General features: G+C 48.8%; 1 protein-coding gene across 1 annotated transcript in view; it reads right to left on the bottom strand.

Annotated features, from left to right (window-relative positions):
• LOC129711001 (neurturin-like) overlaps positions 1 to 15,629 on the bottom strand; it is a 103,824-nt gene extending 88,195 nt beyond the window's left edge. Inside the window, exon 1 of the mRNA XM_055658339.1 lies at positions 15,535 to 15,629. The gene's annotated coding sequence lies outside the window, so the exon portion shown is untranslated. The remainder of the gene's footprint in view (positions 1 to 15,534) is intronic.
• Positions 15,630 to 20,146: the final 4,517 nt, after the last annotated feature.

Here is a 20,146-nt window from a genome sequence, read left to right as displayed (position 1 = left end):
ACTAGTGGACCATTTACAATTCCACCCAAGCCAATTAACCTACAAACCTGTACGTCTTTGGATTGTGGTAGGAAACTGGAGCACCTGGAGAAAACCCACGCAGGTCACGGGGAGAACGTACAAACACCGTGCAGAAACTTCCCGTAGTCAGGATCACACCCGGGTCTCTGGCGCTGTAAGGCAGCAACTCTACCAGTCTATTAATCTCATTCTTTTAATATTTACACACAAATCAGATGCAATTTGTTGTGGTTCCTATTTCTGTTTATATTTGTTATTTTTAGTTGACTTGAACTGTAGGAACCTAGTTTGTGTTTTGTGTTCCACCAATCAAAACATATTGTTACGTCCTCGTTAGATGATATCTCATATCTTGGGATCTTATATTTGTAAAAATTAGGGAACTTGCTTCACGTTAGATTAGAGATAGAGCACGGAAACAGGCCCTTCGGCCCATCCTGGTCACGCCAACCATCGACCACCCGTTCACTAGATCCAAGGCATCCCACTTCCTCATCCACATGCCAAAAATGCTTTTCGCTGTACCTCAGTGTACGTGACACTGAACCAAACCCCCAACACACCAGCGGAGATTTAAGAGGCCCATTAACCTACAAACCCGCACGTCTTTGAGATGTGGGAGGAAACCTGAGCACCCGGAGGAAACCCACGCGGTCACGGGGAGAACGTGCAAACTCCACAGCTGAGGTCAGGATTGAACGCGGGCCCCTCGTGCCATGGGGCAGCAGGTCTACAAGCTGCACCACTGTTCCGCCCATACAGCTGCATAGGGTAAAGTTCCGCTTGGAAAGATTTACACTGAAGATAGACACAAAATGTTGGAGTAACTCAGCGGGTCAGGCAGCATCTCTGGAGAGAAGGAATGGGTGACATTTCGGGTCGAGACCCTTCATCCGACTGGTCAAGGGGAGAGGGAGATACATAGATAAGGAAGGTAGACAAAAATGCTGGAGAAACTCAGCGGGTGAGGCAGCATCTATGGAGCGAAGGCAATAGGCGACGTTTCGGGTCGAGACCCTTCTTCAGACTGAGATAAGGAAGTGTGAGGTGTGAAAATAGGACAAAGGGAAGGGAGATCAAGGAACATGTAGAATAGATCATTGTTAGCTTGGAGAAGCTAACAACAACAAAGCAAGCTGAGATGAAATGTAGTCGGAAACAGTAAGACTGGTTGGAGAACTGGGAAGGGGGAGGGATGGAGAGAGAGGAAAAGGAAGGGTAACTTGCAGTTAGAGAAGTCAATGTTCATACCGTTGGGGGTGTTATGGGCCCAAGCGAAATACGAGGCGCTGTTCCTCCAATTTAAAGATTTACATTGCTCTGATAAGGGCTGCCTATTTCCAAAAGCTCTGGTTCCAGACCGCGACTCAGGCAAACCTCTGGGAATTAGCTGAGTAGTGTATCCATGAAAGAGTCTCGACCCGAAACGTCACCCATTCCTTCCTTCTCTCCCGGGATGGCGGGACTGTCGTACGTTGAAAGAATGGAGCGACTGGGCTTGTATACACTGGAATTTAGAAGGATGAGACGGGATCTTATTGAAACATATAAGATTATTAAGGGATTGGACACATGTTCCCAATGTTGGGCTAGTCCAGAACCAGGAGACACACTAAACTAAAATAAGGGGTCGGCCATTCAGAACGGAAATGAGGAAAAGTTTTTTCACCCAGAGAGTTGTGAATCTGCGGGATTTTCTGCCAATTCTCTGGATGCTTTCAGGAGAGAGTTGGATAGGGCTCTTAAAGATAGCGGAGTCAAGGGATATGGGGAGAAGGCAGGAATGGGGTACTGATTGTGGATGATCAGCCATGATAACAGTGAATGGCGGTGCTGGCTCGAAGGGCCGAATGGCCTACTCCTGCACCTATTGTCTATTTGTCTGTCTGCCTGTCCCGCTGAGTTACTCCAGCATTTTGTGTGTCTTATCTCCAGTGCATCCGTGAAGTTTGGGAAAAGGAGGGAAAAGGTTGGCCAATGATCAATGAACCTAATAGATAATCCTTGGAAGCATCATAGTGCAGGCTATCAGCGTCCATCAGCCTGCGTACGGATAATAATACTCATGGCCTCGTTAATGGGCTGCAGATCTTTTGAAGAAGCAGCTAAACCACGGCATAATTTATGTGTATTCCCAGATGACATATGATAAAGATTGTATGGAAAGGTTTCCAAATGACCTCATGGAATAAATGTTGAAAATGTGAAACTAACTTGGCACACGGGCAGGAACGGCAGTGATAAATGACTGAGAAATCATACTGGGGGTGCGCTTTTACACCGAGTAAATAGTTTAAGTCCTGCATGTTGCAATTTAAAAAGAAGGGAACTGGTTACATTTACATGGCAAGTTTCATCTTCACAAAGTATTTCACAGGCAATACATTTATAATTGGAGTTTCGTCACTGCTATTGTGTAGCAAACTCAGATGTAATTCAAGTGTAATTCCAATGGAATACCTACTACAGTAGGTGGTTGAAATACATGGGGCTGGAATAACTCTTTATTAACTGGGTGGTGCAGCGGTAGAGTTGCTGCCTCACAGCACCAGGGATCCGGGTTCGATCCTGACTATGGGCGCTGTCTGGACGGAGATTGGAGGTTTGTAGGGTTAATTGGCTATTATAAAATTATAAATCGTCCTTAGTGTGTGTAGGATAGTGTTAGTGTATTGTCCATAGTGTGTGTAGTATAGTGTTAGTGTATTGTCCCAAGTGTGTGTAGTATAGTGTTAGTGTATTGTCCCAAGTGTGTGTAGGATAGTGTTAGTGTTTTGGTGTGGGGTAGTGTTATGCCCCTGTCCCACTTAGGAAACCTGAACGGAAACCTCTGGAGACTTTGTGCCCCACCCAAGGTTTCCGTGCGGTTCCCGGAGGTTTTTGTCAGTCCCCCGACCTGCTTCCACTACCTGCAACCTCCGGCAACCACCTGCAACCTCCAGGAACCGCACGGAAACCTTGGGTGGGGCGCAAAGTCTCCAGAGGTTTCCGTTCAGGTTTCCTAAGTGGGACAGGGGGCATTAGTGTACGGGGTGATCGCTGGTCGGCGTGGACTCAGTGGGTCCGCGCAGTATCTCTAAAATCTAAAGTAAAGAAGGTAGATAGATGCTGGAGCAACTCAGCGGGACAGGAAGTATCTCTGGAGAGAAGGAATGGGCGATGTTTCGGGTAGAGACCCTTCTTCAGATTAGTGCGAGTCCTTGCACTTGGGAGGTCAGGGGTGATGGGGAGAAGGCAGGAGAGTGGGGTTGAGAGGGAGAGATAGATCAGCCATGATTGAATGGCGGAGTAGACTCGATGGGCCGAACGGCCTAATTCTGCTCCTATGTTTTATGAACTTATGAAAGGGAAGATAAGCAATTCATGGCAAGACCTTTAACAAGATTGTGGAGGAAGGAACTGCAGGTGCTGGTTTAAACTGAGGATAGACACAAAGTGCTGGAGTAACTCAGCAGGACAGGCAGCATCTCTGGAGAGAAGGAATGGGTGACGTTTCGGGTCGAGACCCTTAAGGGTGAGGCAGCATCTATGGAGCGAAGGAATAGGTGACGTTTCGGGTCGAGACCCTTACGGGTGAGGCAGCATCTATAGAGCGAAGGAATAGGTGACGTTTCGGGTCGAGACCCTTCTGGGTCTCGACCCGAAACGTCACCTATTCCTTCGCTCCATAGATGCTGCCTCACCCGCTGAGTTTCTCCAGCATTTTTGTCCACCTTCGATTTTTCCAGCATCTGCAGTTCCTTCTTAAACACTACAGTTTCTGGTTGTTTGTTCTCAATGACTTCACTATCCCTTGCACGAGATGTCGTTTGTTTTAGTTTTAACGTAGTGTCGTTTAGTTTAGGGTAGTTTTGTGTAGTGTAGGAAGGAACTGCAGATGCTGGTTTACACCGGAGATAGACACAGAGTGCTGGAGTAACTCAGCGGGTGAGGCAGCATCTATGGAGCGAAGGAATGGGTGACGTTTCGGGTCGAGACCCTTAAGGGTGAGGTGGCACCTGTGGAGCGAAGGAATAGGTGACGTTTCGGGACGAGACCCTTCTTCAGACTGGTTTGGTCTACAAACCCTTCGTGATTTGTTCAGCAACAGCACCCTCTGCCCTGGGAATGTGCAACTGCGGCCTTTCCCAGGCAAGGCTGGTGACTCACAATTACTCAACTTCGAGAGAGGAGATTGCTTTAGGATGTTTGTGGAGGGGTTCCCGAGCAAACAGACAAGGCTGCATGATAATACAATACACTGGCGCCTGGGACTTCCATGGGAGTTCTCCCAATCTCCTGCCCCCGGCTCGGCAAGGGACCCAACGGAAACATCAGAAAAATACCATTCGAGTCAAGAGGACTTGTCATTGTAGATGCAGGTTTACACTGAATGATAGACACCAAATGCTGGAGTAACTCAGCGGGACGGGCAGCATCTCTGGAGAGAAGGAACGGGTGACGTTTCAAGTCGGGACCCTTCTTCAGACTGAGGAAGGGTGCTGACCTGAAACATATATGATTATTAAGGGTTTGGACACGCTAGAGGCAGGAAACATGTTCCCGGTGTTGGGGGAGTCCAGAACCAGGGGCCACAGTTTAAGAATAAGGGGTAGACCATTTAGAATGGAGATGGGGATAAACTTTTTCACCCCAGAGAGTTGTGAAGCTGTGGAATTCTCTGCCACAGAAGGCAGTGGAGGCCAATTCTCTGGATGCCTTCAAGAGAGAGTTTGATAGAGCTCTTAAAGATAGCGGAGTCACAGGATATGGTGAGAAGGCAGGAACGGGGCACTGAATGTGGATGATCAGCCATGATCACTGTGAATGGCGGCGTTGGAACGAAGGGCCGAATGGCCTACTCCTGCACCTATTGTCTATTGTCTATCCATGTCCTCCAGAGATGCTGCCTGATCGCTGAGTTACTCCAGCACAAGCAGCACGGAGGAAGGATTATGAAGCCGGATTCTGTCCAACACATTTTACTGACGTGTACATGAAATATTTCTTTCAGAAAATATATCATGTTACAGGATCCTTTCAATTTAATGAATCCAATATTATTCATGGTCATAGAGTCAAACAACGTGGAAACAGGCCCTTCGGCCCAACTTGCCCACACCGACCAACATGTCCCATCAACACTTGTCCCACCTGCCTGCGCTTGGCCCATATCCCTCTAAACCTATCCTATCCATGTACCGGTCCAAATGTCTCTTCAATATTATGATAGTCCCAGCCTCAACTACCCCCTCGTTCCATACACCCACCACCCTTTGTGTAAAATAAGTTACCCCTCAAGTTCCTATTAAATGGTTCTCCCCCTCACCTTAAACCCATGTCCTCTGATTCTCGATTCCCCTACTCTGGGCAAGAGACTAATTTACCCGATCTATTCCTCTCATGATTTTGTACACCTCTATAATTGTACATACTCAGACTGGAAGTCATTGTTTTGGACAAAATCACCAAGTTCAACAAATAATGATGCAATTTTTCGCAAAATAAGTTTTCCCAGGTTTGCAAATCTCCAATCCAACTCACTGAAGCAAGGTGGTAAATTGTGAATTTTACCCCAACATCAGGAGCCCAAAGGATGAAAAGTAAAAAGTTGGAGATATGGGGTTAAACTATAGGTAGGTGGACATTGAATAATTCAGGGTGTGTGGGGGTGGGGAGATTGCAACCTACACGTGGTCCGCCCTGTTTCGACGAATGCAATCAACCTGGCATGCACAATCAAATAAGATCAAATCGAACAAGTTGTCCTGCAACTTTTAGGCTGTGCATGCCATACGCAAGAAGAAGATTCCAGTTACTAGAACGCCATTTTAGTAAGTTTAGTTTAGTTTAGAGATACAATGCGGAAACAGGCCCTTCGGCCCACTGAGTCCGTGCCGACCAGCGATCCCCGCCCACTAACACTACCCTACACACACTAGGGACAATTTACATTTATACCAAGCCAACTAACCTACAAACTTGCACGTCTTTGGAGTGTGGGAGGAAACCAGAGATCTCGGAGAAAACCCACGCAGATTATGGGTAGAACGTGCAAACTCCATGCAGACAGCACCCGTAGTCGGGATTGAAACCAGGTCTCTGGCGCTGTAAGTGCTGTAAGGCAGTAAGGCCTCCGCTGCTCCACCCTGCTGCCCCTTATACAGATCCAACACATAGAACAGTGTTTTCAGGGGAACGGGCCCTTCTGCCCACAATGTCCGTGCTAGGAATCAAGCTAAATTAAACTAATCCCTTCGTCATGCATTGAATTCATATCCAGCCATTTACTGCATATTTGCTTATCTGAAAGCCCCTTAAAGGTGACTATGGTATGTAAAACGGTTCTGACTGTATCTATGCCTCATAATTCTATAAACTTCAATCAGATCCCCTCTTGGCTTCCGACATTCCAGGCAACAATGTCCAAACTTGTCCAACATCTCCTAGCTAATACCCTCTAATCCAGGCAGCATCCTGGTAACCCTCTCGTGTATCCTCTCCAAAGCTTCCACATCCTCCCTGTAAGGGAGACTAGAACTCCACTCTATCCTCCAGATGCCGTTGAACAAAGGTTTTATAAATCTGCAACATGGTTTCCTGACTCTTATGCCCAATGGCCTGGCCACTGAAGACAAGCATTCCGTACATGCATTCCAAACACACACACACATGTCATAAGGGATTGGACGGGCTAGATGCAGGAAACTTTTTCCCCATCTTGGAGGAGTCCAGAAGCAGTGGTCACACAGTTTAAGAATAAGGGGTCGGCCATTTAGGACTGAGATGAGGACAATTTTTTTCACCCAGAGAGTTGTGAATCTGTGGAATTCTCTGCCACTGAAGGCAGTGGAGGCCAATTCATTGGATGATTTCAAGAGAGAGTTAGATATAGCTCTTAGGGCTAATGGAATCAAGGGATGAAAGCAGGATCATATTGAATAGCAGTGCTGGCTCGAAGGGCCGAATGGCCTACTCCTGCACCTATTTTCTATGTTTCTATACCCTTTCTTTATAACTCTATCTACGCATTGCTATTTTCAGGCAGCTATTGACAGGGATCCCAGGATAACTCTGTACATCTTCACTTTAGAGATACAGCGCGGAAAGGGGCCCTTCAGCCCACCGAGTCCGCGATGACCAGCGATCACCCCGTACACTAGCACTATCCAACACACTAGGGCTAATTCACAAGTTTTACCAAAGCCAATTAACCTACAAGCCTGTAGGAAGGAACTGCAGATGCTGGTTTAAACCGAAGATAGATACAAAATGCTGGAGTAACTCAGCGGGACATGGGGCATCTCTGGAGAGAAGGAATGGGTGGCATTTCGGGTCGAGACCCTTCTTCGGACTGAAGAAGGTTCTTCAAACCTGTTCATCTTTGGAGTGTGGGAGGAAACTGAAGATCCCAGGGGAAAAAACCCACGCGGTCACAGGGAGAACGTGCAAACTCTGTACAGACAGTGCCTGTAGTCAGGATCGAACCGGGGTCCCTGGTGTGGTGAGGCAGCAGCTCTACCACCTTGTCAATGCTGTTCAGCGTCCTGTCACAAACTGTTTGCTTTCCCTTAACATTTGACCAGCAAATGAGCAATACCTCACACTTGCCCAAATTAAACTCTGTCTGCCATTTCTCAGCCCATATCTGGAACTGACCCATAGTGGCGAATGGTATGTTAGCTTTCATTGCAAAAGGATTTGAGTATAGGAGCAGGGAGGTTCTACTGCAGTTGTACAGGGTCTTGGTGACACCACACCTGGAGTATTGCGTACAGTTTTGGCCTCCAAATCTGAGGAAGGACATTATTGCCATAGAGGGAGAGCAGAGACGGTTCACCAGACTGATTCCTGGGATGTCAGGACTGTCTTATGAAGAAAGACTGGATAGACTTGGGTTATACTCTCTAGAATTTAGGAGATTGAGAGGGGATCTTATAGAAACTTACAAAATTCTTAAGGGGTTGGACAGGCTAGATGCAGGAAGATTGTTCCCGATGTTGGGGAAGTCCAGGACAAGGAGTCACAGCTTAAGGATAAGGGGGAAATCTTTTAAAACCGAGATGAGAAGAACTTTTATCACACAGAGAGTGGTGAATCTCTGGAACTCTCTGCCACAGAGGGTAGTTGAGGCCAGTTCATTGGCTATATTTAAGAGGGAGTTAGATGTGGCCCTTGTGGCTAAGGGGATCAGGGGGTATGGAGAGAAGGCAGGTACGGGATACTGAGTTGGATGATCAGCCATGATCATGTTGAATGGCGGTGCAGGCTCGAAGGGCCGAATGGCCTCTACTCCTGCACCTAATTTCTATGTTTCTATGTTTCTATCATGCTGCGGTATCCTTTAACAGCAGGCTACATGCACTTCCGTATCAGCATGATTAAAACCATTAATGACTACGGCAAGTTCGGCCTGAAATATACTCCAGCTGCCCATAAATGGCAAGCAATGCATAAATACAAATCGCTTTGTTGAAATGCTGAATTAAATTGGAATAAAATTGGTTCAAAGGAAAGAGAAATAAAGAAAATTGCTACAGTCTTTCAGGTTAATCAGTCATTGCAACCTAGGATTATGGTCAATGAGTCAGCAATCTGCCAGAATGTAGTTAACCTTCATTAGTTTATATCTGTTCCATGATGTCTCATCAGTGAATAGCAGAATACCTTGTTTATAGAAAATAGGCCAGGTACCTCCTGTCTTATCCCACCCACTCCTTTGGGAGGTCATGTTACAGTTCGTTGTATGGGAGGTTGTTGGTGAGGCCACGTTTAGAGTATAGTGTCCAACTTTTGTCACTCTGTTGTAAGAGAGATATCGTCTGTGGAATGGGTACAGAGAAGATGTTGCCAAGACACGAGGGCCTGGGTTACAGGGAGAGGGTGAGCAGGCTAAGACTTTATTCCTCAGAGCGCAGGAGGATGAAGGGTGATCTTATAGATTCAAAATTCAAGATAGTTTATTGTCATGTGTCCCTGATAGGACAACAACATTCTTGCTTTGCTTCAGCACAACAGAATATAGTAGGCATGAATACAGAACAGATCAGTGTGTCCATATACCATTGTATAAATATATACACACATGAATAAATAAACTGATGAAGTGCAAATAAACAGATAATGGGCTATAAATGTTCAGAGTTTTGTTTGAGTTGAGTTTAATAGCCTGATGGCTGTGGGGAAGTAGCTATTCCTGAACCTGGACGTTGCAGTCTTCAGGCTCCTGTACCTTCTACCTGAAGGTAGCGGAGAGATGAGTGTGTGGCCAGGATGGTGTGGGTCCTTGATGATGCTGCCAGCCTTTTTGAGGCAGCGACTGCGATAGATAGATCCCCTCGATGGTAAGAGAGATGTATAAAACCAGGAGGGAATAGATGGGGTGAATGCCAGAGGAGGGGATTCAAGAACCAAAGGACATAGGTTGAAGGTGAAGGCGGGAAAGATTCAATAGGAGCCTGAGGTGGAACCTTTGTACACAAAGGGTGGTAGGTTTATGGAGCGAGCTGCCAGAAGATGTCATTGAGACAGGTACTATCACAATGTTTAAAAAACATTTATACAGGTACATGGATAGGACAGGCTTAGAGGGATATGGGCCAAGCACAGGCAGGTGAGACTAGTGTAGATGGGACATGTTGGTCAGTGTGGGCAGGGCCCGTTTCCATGGTGTTGGCTCCATGACCAGAAAAGTTATGTTTGAAGAAGAATCTGGCTCAAAATCTCATAGAACCTAAATAGATCAAAGAACAGTACAGCACAGGAACAGGCCCTTCGGCCCACCATGTCCATACTGTCCACGATGTCAAATGAAACTAGTCCCACCTGCCTGCACATGTTCTGTATCCCTCTATCTCCCACCTATCATGACCATCTAAATGCACCTTAAATGTTACTATTGTATTGGCTTCCATCAGCTTCCCTGGGTGTGTATTCCAGAGATCCACCACCCTCTGTGTTCAAATCCCATCCAGCAAATTTCATTTGAATCTCCGCTCTCTCAGGTTTAACCTTTAGTATTCGACATTTGCACCCGAGGAAAAGATTCTGATTATCTACCACATCAGTGCCTCTCATAATATTGTGGTGGGATTCTCTGCCACAGAAGGCAGTGGAGGTCAACTCATTGGATGTTTTCAAGAGAGAGTTAGATATAGCTCTTAGGGCCAATGGAATCAAGGGATATGGTGGGGAAAGCAGGAACGGGGTACTGATTCTGGATGATCAGCCACGATCATATTGAATGGCGGTGCAGGCTCGAAGGGCCGAATGGCCTACTCCTGCACCTATTTTCTATGTTTCTAGCTTTCTAATATTATCTATTTCTGTTAGGCCACCCGTCAAACTCTGAGCCTCCAGAGAACACAGTGCAAGTTTGTCCAGTCTCTCATGATAGATAACACACTCCACTATAGGCCACAGATAGAGTGGATGTGGAGAGGATGTTTCCACTAGTGGGAGAGTCTAGGACTAGAGGTCACAGCCTCAGAATTAAAGGATGTTCCTTTAGGAAAGAGATGAGGAGGAATTTCTTTAGTCAGAGGGTGGTGAATCTGTGGAATTCTTCGCCACAGAAGGCTGTGGAGGCCAAGTCAATGGATATTTTTAAGACAGATTCTTGATTAGTACGGGTGTCAGGGATTATGGGGGAGAAGGCAGGAGAATGGGTTTAGGAGGGAGAGATAGATCCGCCATGTTTGAATGGCAGAGTAGACTGGATGGGCCGAATGGCCTAATTCGGCTCCTATTACTTATGAACTTATGAAAATTTAACTTTGCTTTCCAAAATTCAGAAACCCTGGGAGGTCGACTTTGTAGAAGGAAACTTGCGTAGGAAGGAACTGCCTAGTTAGTGGATATTTTTAAGGCAGAGATAGATAGATTCTTGATAAGACAATAGACAATAGGTGCAGGAGTAGGCCATTTGGCCCTTCAAGCCATTCAATGTGATCATGGCTGATCATCCCCAATCAGTAGCCCGTTCCTGCCTTCTCCCCATATCCCCTGACTCCGCTATTTTTAAGAGCCCTATCTAGGTCTCTCTTGAAAGCATCCAGAGAACCGGCCTCCACCGCCCTCTGAGGCAGAGAATTCCACAGACTAGTACTAGATTAGTGCGGGGTGTAAGGGGTTATGGGGAGAAGACAGGAGAATGGGGTTAAGAATGAGAGGTAGATCAGCCATGATTGAATGGCGGAATAGACTTGATGGGCCGAATGTCCTAATTCTGCTCCCATCACTTATGAACATAGATGTATACACTCCTTCACCCTTGCTACAGCATTTACATCCTTCCCCCAAAGAGTGCCTCTCTCTGTAAGTAGAGTCAAAATAAAAAGTGAAGATTCTAGTCATAGATGCTTGACAAGGGTGTTGGCTGCAGGAGTCAAATGCTTCAAGGTGTTGGTTTGGATTGGGATGAGTAAGTGGGATGACAGGGTAGTGATTTGCCTATTTATTTGTCTGTGGTATATACACACACACACATGTCTCGACCCGAAACGTCATCCATTCCTTCTCTCCAGAGATGCTGCCTGTCCCGCTGAGTTACTCCAGCAATTTTGAGGTAGAATTTTGTGTCTACCTTCGATTTAAACCAGCATCTGCAATTCCAGCCTACACATACATACATACATATACTGTCCACACACAGATACATACACATATACATTCATATGCATACAAGAAGAAGGGTTTTGGCCGGAATTGTTGCCTATTTCCTTCGCTCCATAGATGCTGCCTCACCCGCTGAGTTCCTCCAGCAATTTTGTCTACCCATGCATACATACAGACTGAACATTGTATTCTTGTTTATTATGGGTTTTACCGAGTACTATGTTTACATATCCATTATGCCGCTGTAAGTAAGAATTTCATTGTTCTGTATGCAGACATATGACAATAAAATGCTTTTGAATCTTAAAATATTTCATTCTTTGGACTTCAGACTTAAAGATACAATGTGGAAACAGGCCCCATGGCCCACCGACTGATTGTGTTTTTTTTAACCGACCCCAATTAACCTACAAACCTGCACGTCTTTGGAGTGTGGGAGGAAACCGGAGCACCTGGAGAAAACCCACGCAGGTCACGGGAAGAACGTGCAAACTCTGTACAGACAGCACCCGTAGTCGGGATCGAACCCGGGTCTCTGGCGCTGTGGGGCGGCAACTCTCCCCTCTATCCCACACCTCACCCACATGACGGGTGTCACATATATCGGGCACCCGTACAAAACCTTACCATACAGATAAATATGCAATCTTTTATAATGTGTAAGTGCCACCCGTCAGCCTGGCATTCATCTACTTCAGTTCTAAGGCAGCCAGAGCCAATATTAAACATCCCAGAGTGATTCTGTGAGCACAAGTATTTGGATTAGTTGCAGAGAATCCCTCCTTTGTCTCTAATCTGAACCAACGCCATACAGCTCCCTTACACTTACAGCCACGAGAAGGAACAGGCCCTTTGGCCCACCATGTACATACTGACCGCGATGCTTGTAAGGTCATAAGTGATTGCTGTAGAATGAGGCCATTCGGCCCATCATGTCTATTCCACCGTTCAATCATGCCTGATCACGAAAGGAGGAAGATGACTGAACGTTACTGCCTTCCATCACAGTGAGGACGTTGATTCCACTTGTGGTGGATGTTGATGTTAAACTATGTTTTATGTGCTGTGTGTATGTTTGTGTTTTACTTAGCATGGCTGTGTGGCAACTCAAATTTCACTGCACCTTAATTGGTACAAGTGACGATTAAATTGAATCTCGAATCTTGAATCTATCTCTCTCCCTCTTATCCCCATTCTCCTGCCTTCTCCCCACGATAATCAAGAAAGGGCACCAAATTAAACTAATCTCCAGAAGATAGACACAAAAATCCGGAGTTTCTCAGCGGGTCAGGCAGCATCTCTGGAGAAAAGGAATAGGTGACGTTTTGGGTCGAGACCCTCCTTCAGACCCGAAAAGTCACCGATTCCTGGCCATGCACTCATCCCTCCATTGCCATCAGAAAGAAGGTACAGGAGCCTGAAATCTGTAACATCCAGGTTCAGGAACAGCTTCTTCTCCACAGCCATCAGGCTATTAAACAAAACATCAAACAAACTCTGAACAATAAGTCTGTTATTACTATTGCACTTCATCTGTTTATTTATGGTGTATATATATTTATATGGTCTATAGACACACTGAACTTTTATCTCCTGTTCTGTATTACATTTACATATTGTGTTGTGCTGCAGCAAGCAAACATAGAAACATAGAAAATAGGCGCAGGAGTAGAGGCCATTCGGCCCTTCGAGCCTGCACCGCCATTCAATATGATCAGGGCTGATCATCCAACAGTATCCTGTACCTGCCTTCTCTCCATACCCCCTGATCACTTTACCCACAAGGGCCACATCTAACTCCCTCTTAAATATAGCCAATGAACTGTGGCCTCAACTACCTTCTGTGGCAGAGAGTGCCGTAAATCGGCACCTGTAGTTCCTTCCTAAAGTAAAACCCCCACCTGCCCTACATAGGGTCTGTATCCCTCTGTCTCCCACCCACCATAACTGTCTAAATGCCTTTCAAAGTGGCGGGGGGGGGGGGGGGGGGGGGGAGATCTGAATGATATTTTGAGTGGGGTTGGTCGGGCGGGAGAGGTCGCAAACCATTTAGTGGCTCAGAATGGAACCAGTTTGGGAGATGGGGTGTGGGAATGAAATGTCTCACGTGAGAACCAGAGTGTGTGTGGGGGGAGGGGGGGGGGGGGGGGGGGTGAGAGTGAGAGTGTGTGTGTGTGGGGGGGGGGGGGGGGGGGGGTCAGCATTGATCACCCTCAGTATTCGCCCGCCTGCCTCTCTCTGCTGGGTACCAGCTTCTTGCTCCAGCTACAAGGTGGAATGTTTCCATGGAGTGGGGTCTGGTCTATCTGGCTGGGCAGGTTGCCCGCTCATGGAGCAGCTACACCAACAGTCAGGCAGCCTCTGCCAGAGAGCAGGGGGCATCTGTAAACCACCCCTGCAGCCAGCTCCTAGAGATGCAGGATCATTACAGCGCACCTTGTGCGGTGGTATCTGAACTGTATTACCGTTGCTCATTCACTCACGGCTCAGTCAGCTGTACCAGAGACTGGGGGGGGGGGGGGGGGGGCAGGGAGGGGGGGGGGGGATTAGAACCGAGGGAGGGAGATACTGGATGAGAGAGGGGGGCAAGAGGCCAAGATTCACCGGGAAACGAGGGAGACTTGATTGGGTGGGGAGAAGTGAATGGGAGAAATTCACAGGGAGAAGAGAGGAGAGGAGAGGGGAGGGGAGGAGAGGGGAGGGGAGGGGAGGGGAGGGGAGGAGGGGAGGGGAGGGGAGGGGAGAGGGGAGGGGAGGGGAGGGGAGGGGAGGAGAGGAGAGGAGGAGAGAGGAGAGAGGAGAGGAGAGAGTGGGGAGCAGAGGGAGAGGAGAGGAGAGGAGAGGAGAGGAGAGGAGGAGGAGAAGGGAGAGGAGGGGAGGGGAGGGGAGGGATGAGACCCGGAGACGCTGTTCATCTCGGCGGCCGTTCATAAAGTAGGAGCTGAGAGCGGGGCCGCCGAGTGAGATTGAACCAGCCTCCAACATGCACGGAGTGATCAATTATTCACACAGCTCAGCTGCCAGCGCTGGGGGGGATAAGTGCTTCTGAGTGGTGGAGTTTTCCTCTGTTCCCTGCCGTGTGTGTATGTGTGTGTATATATATATGTGTATGTGTGTGTGTGTCTGTGTGTGTGTGTGTGTGTGTATGTGTGTATGTATATATATATGTGTATGTATGTGAGGTTACAAAACCTTCGATTCTCCAGCATCTGCAGTTCCCTCTTGTGTATGTATGTGAGTGTGTGTATGTGTGTATATGTGTGTATGTATATATATGTGTATGTGTGTGAGTGTGTGTGTGTATGTATGTGTGTGTGTGTATGTATGTGAGTGTGTGTATGTATGTGAGTGTGTGTATGTATGTGTTAGGGTGTGTGTGAGTGTGTGTGTATGTGAGTGTGTGTGGTGTGAGGGGGGGGGGGGGGGGAGCGAACAGTGGGGGGGGTGGGGGAGAGAGAGGAGCAGGTGCAGGGGGGGGGGTAAACTCCAGGCTGTCACCCCCCCGGGTCCCGTACAGCAGCAACTGCTGCGGCCGCGGTTCCTCGTCCCGCTGTTAAACGCATCCAAACGCCTCCAGACCAACAAACACCAGTGGCCCGGGACAGCGCAGAGAGGGGGGAGAGATAGGAAGGGAAGGGGGGAGAGGAGAGGGAGGGGGGGGGGGGGGGGGGGAGAGGGGGAGAGAGGGAGAGAGAGAGAGGAGGGGAGCTGGACTCAGCGGGACAGGCAGCATCTCTGGAGAGAAGGGAAGGGGGCGAACGAACCCGCAGTCTCCAGCAGTGAGCACACACACACACTGCGCTGAGAGGGAACTGCAGACGCTGGTTCACATGGAAGACAGACTCAAGAAGCCGGAGTAACCCGGCGGGACAGGCAGCGGCTGTGAGGAGAGATGGGGCTGTCGCTGTCGGCTCTTACCTGCAGCCCGGGTCGTCCAGTTTTGCTCCAGCGCTGGCAGTCTAGTCCGGGACTGAACAAGTCTTCTTCTCCCAAAACCATGGGCAGGGGAGGGGGGGAGAGGGGAGGGAGGGAGGGGAGGGGAGGGAGGGGAGGGGGAGGGGGAGGGGGGGGAGGGAGGAGGGGAGGGGAGGGGAGAGGGGAGAGGGGAGAGAGGGGAGGAGAGGGGATGATCACTGACTACAGGGCACTGACTGCAGCCGCCGTTCCCGGTCCCAGTCGCAGTGTCCGCGGGCATCCAACTAGCAGCAGCTCAGCCGGCGGGGAGACATCGGCCGCAGTGTATAGGGACGGGGCAGAGAGGGGTGGGGGGTTAAGGGCTCATCTCAATTCAATAGCCTCCTGTCCCCTCCACTTATTCTGCGAGGCTGGCGAGCTTGTTGGTAGCAGGTTAACTCAAGACAACTGGTGACTGATTACTCTGCTCCTCTCCCTTCCTCTCATCTCTCCTCCCCTTTGATTCGCTTTCCTCTCCTCCCCTTCACTCTCCTCCCCTCCTCTCCGCTTTCCTCTCCTCTCTCCTAACTATCCTCTCCACTAACTCTCTCCCTCTCCTCTCTCTTCTCCTCTCCTCTCCTAAACTCCCCTCCCCTCTCCCCTCCTCTCCGCTTTCCTCTCCTCTCTCCTAACTATCCTCTCCACTCCTCTCCTCTCCCTCCCCCTTCCTCTCTCTTCTCCTCTCCTCTCCTAAACTCCCCTCCCCTCTCCCCTCCTCTCTCTTCTCCTCTCCTCTCCTCTCTCTTCTCCTCTCCTCTCCCTCTCCTCTCCTCCTCTCCTCTCTTCTATTCTCCTCTCCTCCCCGGGCCACGGTGTCGAATATGCGGGGATGGACCCTTCCTCTACCGGGTGGCGAGCATTCGCTGGCGCTGCGAGCTGTGTGTGTTTGCGCCGCTGCTCTGTCTGTGTGTGTGTGTGTGTGTCTGTGTGTGTGTGTGCCTCTCTCTCTCTCTCTGTCTCTGTCTCTGTCTCTCTCCCCTCCCCTCTCCCCCCTACAGCGGGGCAGACAGCCCCTGTGTGTGAGGCAGCGGAGGGGCTTTGAGAGAGGGTGGGGTTTTAGTTCGCGGAACCCAGTGTCGGGTTACTACTAAGGAGAGTTTGGACGCGTTGGTCGCAGCTGTCAGTGGACTGCGCCGCTCACCCCAACTCTGAGCCGGGGAGCGCTGCACTGCCGGGGGGGGGAGAGGGGGGCAGACCAGACCCCCACCCCCACCCCCCTCCCACCCCGTCTCTACACCCTGCCACCCCGGCGCAAACACCACCCCCGGCCCGTCTACAATCCCACCGACAGCGGGGGCTGAGCGAAGGGGGAGCGGGCGGCTGTGAGACTTGTTGCCGGCGGAGTTGCTGCCTCACAGCGCCAGAGACGCGGGTTCGATCCTGACCCCGGGCGCTGTCTGAACGGAGTTTGTAACTTCTCCCTGTGACCCGCGTGGGTTTTCTCCGGGTGTCATAGAGTGATACAGTTTAGAAACAGGCCATTCGGCCCAACTTGCCCACGCCGACCAACATGTCCCAGCTACACTAGTCCCACCTGCCCGCGTTTGGTCCATATCCCTCCAAACCTGTCCTATCCATGTACCTGTCTAACTGTTGGGATAGTCCCATCCTCAACTACCTCCTCTGGCAGCTCGTTCCATACACCCACCACCCTCTGTGTGGAAAAGTTACCCCTCAGATTCCTATTAAATCTTTTCCCCTTCACCTTGAACCTATGTCCTCTGGTCCTCGATTCCCCTACTCTGGGCAAGAGACTCTGGGCGTCTACCCAATCTATTCCCCTCGTGATTTTATACACCTCTATAAGATCAGCCCTCATCCTCCTGCGCTCCAGGGAATAGAGTCCCAGCCTCCTCAACCTCTCCCTATAGCTCAGACCATCTCGTCCTGGCAATATCCTCATAAATCTTCTCTGGAGCCTTTCCAGCTTGACAACATCAAGCTGATGTTCCGGTTTCCTGCCACACTAGAAAGGCGTACATAATGGAGAGAGACACAAAATGCTGGAGTAACTCAGCGGGACAGGCAGCATCTCTGGAGAGAAGAATTGAAACATATAAGATTGTTAAGGGCTTGAACACGCTAGAGGCAGGAAACATGTTCCCGATGTTGGGGGATTCCAGAACCAGGGGCCACACAGTTTAAGAATAAGGAGTAAGCCATTTAGAACGGAGACGAGGAAACACTTTTTCTCACAGAGAGTGGTGAGTCTGTGGAATTCTCTGCCTCAGAGGGCGGTGGAGGCAGGTTCTCTGGATGCTTTCAAGAGAGAATAGATAGGGCTCTTAAAAATAGCGGAGTCAGGGGATATGGGGAGAAGGCAGGGACGGGGTACTGATTGGGGATGATCGGCCATGATCACATTGAATGGCGGAGCTGGCTCGAAGGGCCGAATGGCCTACGCCTGCACCTACTGTCTATTGTCTATTGTGACATTTCTACCGCGTGTAGGATAGTGCTAGTTCGGAGGGCGCCAACTCGCACAAGAGTTTCACTTCTGTTACTCCAGGTAGGACTGGGGTGGTAGCTTCACGTTGTCTCAAAGCACCGGGGTTTGAGAATGGGCCACCCATTAAAGGCGTATAAAAGCTAACGGAATCAAGGGAGGTGGGGGAAGAAAGCAGGAACGGGGTACTGATTCTGGATGTTCAGCCCCGATCGTATTGAATGGCGATGCCGGCTCGAAGGGCCGAATGGCCTACTCCTGCACCTATTTTCTATGTTTCCATCCCAGGAATGTAGGAAGGAACTGCAGGTGCTGGTTTACACCGAAAACAGACACAAAGTGCTGGAGTAACTCAGCGGGACAGGCAGCATCTCTGGAGAGAAGGGGTAGACGATGTTTCACGTCAGAAGAAGTTTCGTTTAGTTTATTGCCGAGGTATAGTGAAAACATAGAAAATAGGTGCAGGAGTAGAGGCCATTCGGCCCTTCGAGCCTGCACCACCATTCAATGTGATCATGGCTGATCATCCAACTCAGTATCCCGTACCTGCCTTCTCTCCATACCCCCTGATCCCTTTAGCCACAAGGGCCACATCTAACTCCCTCTTAAATATAGCCAATGAACTGTGGCCTCAACTACCTTCTGTGGCAGAGAATTCCACAGATTCACCACCCACTGTGTGAAAAATGTTTTTCTCATCTCAGTCCTAAAATATTTCCCCTTTATCCTTAAACTGTGACCCCTTGTTCTGGACTTCTCCAACATCAGGAACAATCTTCCTGCATCTAGCCTGTCCAACCCCTTAAGAATGTTGTAAGTTTCTATAAGATCCCCCCTCAATCTTCTAAATTCTAGTGCGTACAAGCCGAGTCTCTCCAATCTTTCTGTTTCTGCTTCTGCTGCGCGCTATCCAGTCAGCGGAAAGACAATACATGATTACAATCAGACCATTTACAGTGTACAGATACATGATAAGGGAATAATGTTTAGTGCAAGGTAAAGCCAGCAAAGTCCGATCAAGGATAGCCTGAGGGTCACCAAAGTGGTAGATAGTAGTTCAGCACTGCTCTCTGGTTGTGGTAGGATGGTTCAGTTGCCTGATAACAGCTGGGAAGAAACTGTCCCTGAATCTGGAGGTGTGCGTTTTCACACTTCTGTACCTTTTAATTTCTGCATAGAAGGAATAGGTGACGTTTCAGGTCGAGAACCTTCCACAGACTGAGAGTCTATGATGACTGAGGGTCCCGACCCAAAAGGTCACCTATTCCTTCTCTCCATAGATGCTGCCTGACCTGCTGAGTTACTCCAGCATTTTGTGCATATCGCACGAAAATGCAAAAATACCCCACTATTAATGACTACCTGTAGACATCTCTGACAAAATATTTACCTATTGTAGACACAAATGCTGGAGAAACTCGGTGGGTGAGGCAGCATCTATGGAGCGAAGGAATAGGTGACGTTTCTGGTCGAGACCCGGAAGGGTCTCGACCTGAAACGTCACCTATTCCTTCGCTCCATAGATGCTGCCTCACCCTTAAGGGTCTCAACCCGAAACGTCACCTATTCCTTCGCTCCATAGATGCTGCCTCACTCACTGAGTTTCTCCAGCACTTTTGTAAACTGTATCTGTGAAAAACTGTAAATCCTGTTAGCTGTAAAAGTTAAAATAAGCTCAGAATTTATTTATTTTTAATTTTTTTTAATAAACTATTCTGAGAACCAGACTCAATCGACTATTTATCCATCTCCATTTCTAATTGATCCATCTTCCGAGGCAGAGAATGCCAGAGGTGCTCTCTGTGTGGTGTTGGCATGTTGTCAATAGAAACATAGAAACGGAGAAAATAGGTGCAGGAGGAGGCCATTCGGCCCTTCGAGCCAGCACCGCCATTCATTGTGATCATGGCTGATCGTCCCCTATCAATAACCCGTGCCTGCCTTCTCCCCATATCCGTTGACTCCACTAGCCACTAGAGCTCTATCTAACTCTCTCTTAAATCCATCCAGTGACTTGGCCTCCACTGCCCTCTGTGGCAGGGAATTCCACAAATTCACAACGCTCTGGGTGAAAACTTTTTTTCTCACCTCAGTCTTGAATGACCTCCCCTTTATTCTAAGACTGTGTGT

This window comes from Leucoraja erinacea, chromosome 29 (assembly GCF_028641065.1).
Source record: "Leucoraja erinacea ecotype New England chromosome 29, Leri_hhj_1, whole genome shotgun sequence".
NCBI classification, from domain to species: Eukaryota; Metazoa; Chordata; class Chondrichthyes; order Rajiformes; family Rajidae; genus Leucoraja; species Leucoraja erinaceus.
The sequence above is the reverse complement of the archived record's forward strand: the minus strand, read 5'-3'. Positions and strand labels throughout refer to the sequence as shown.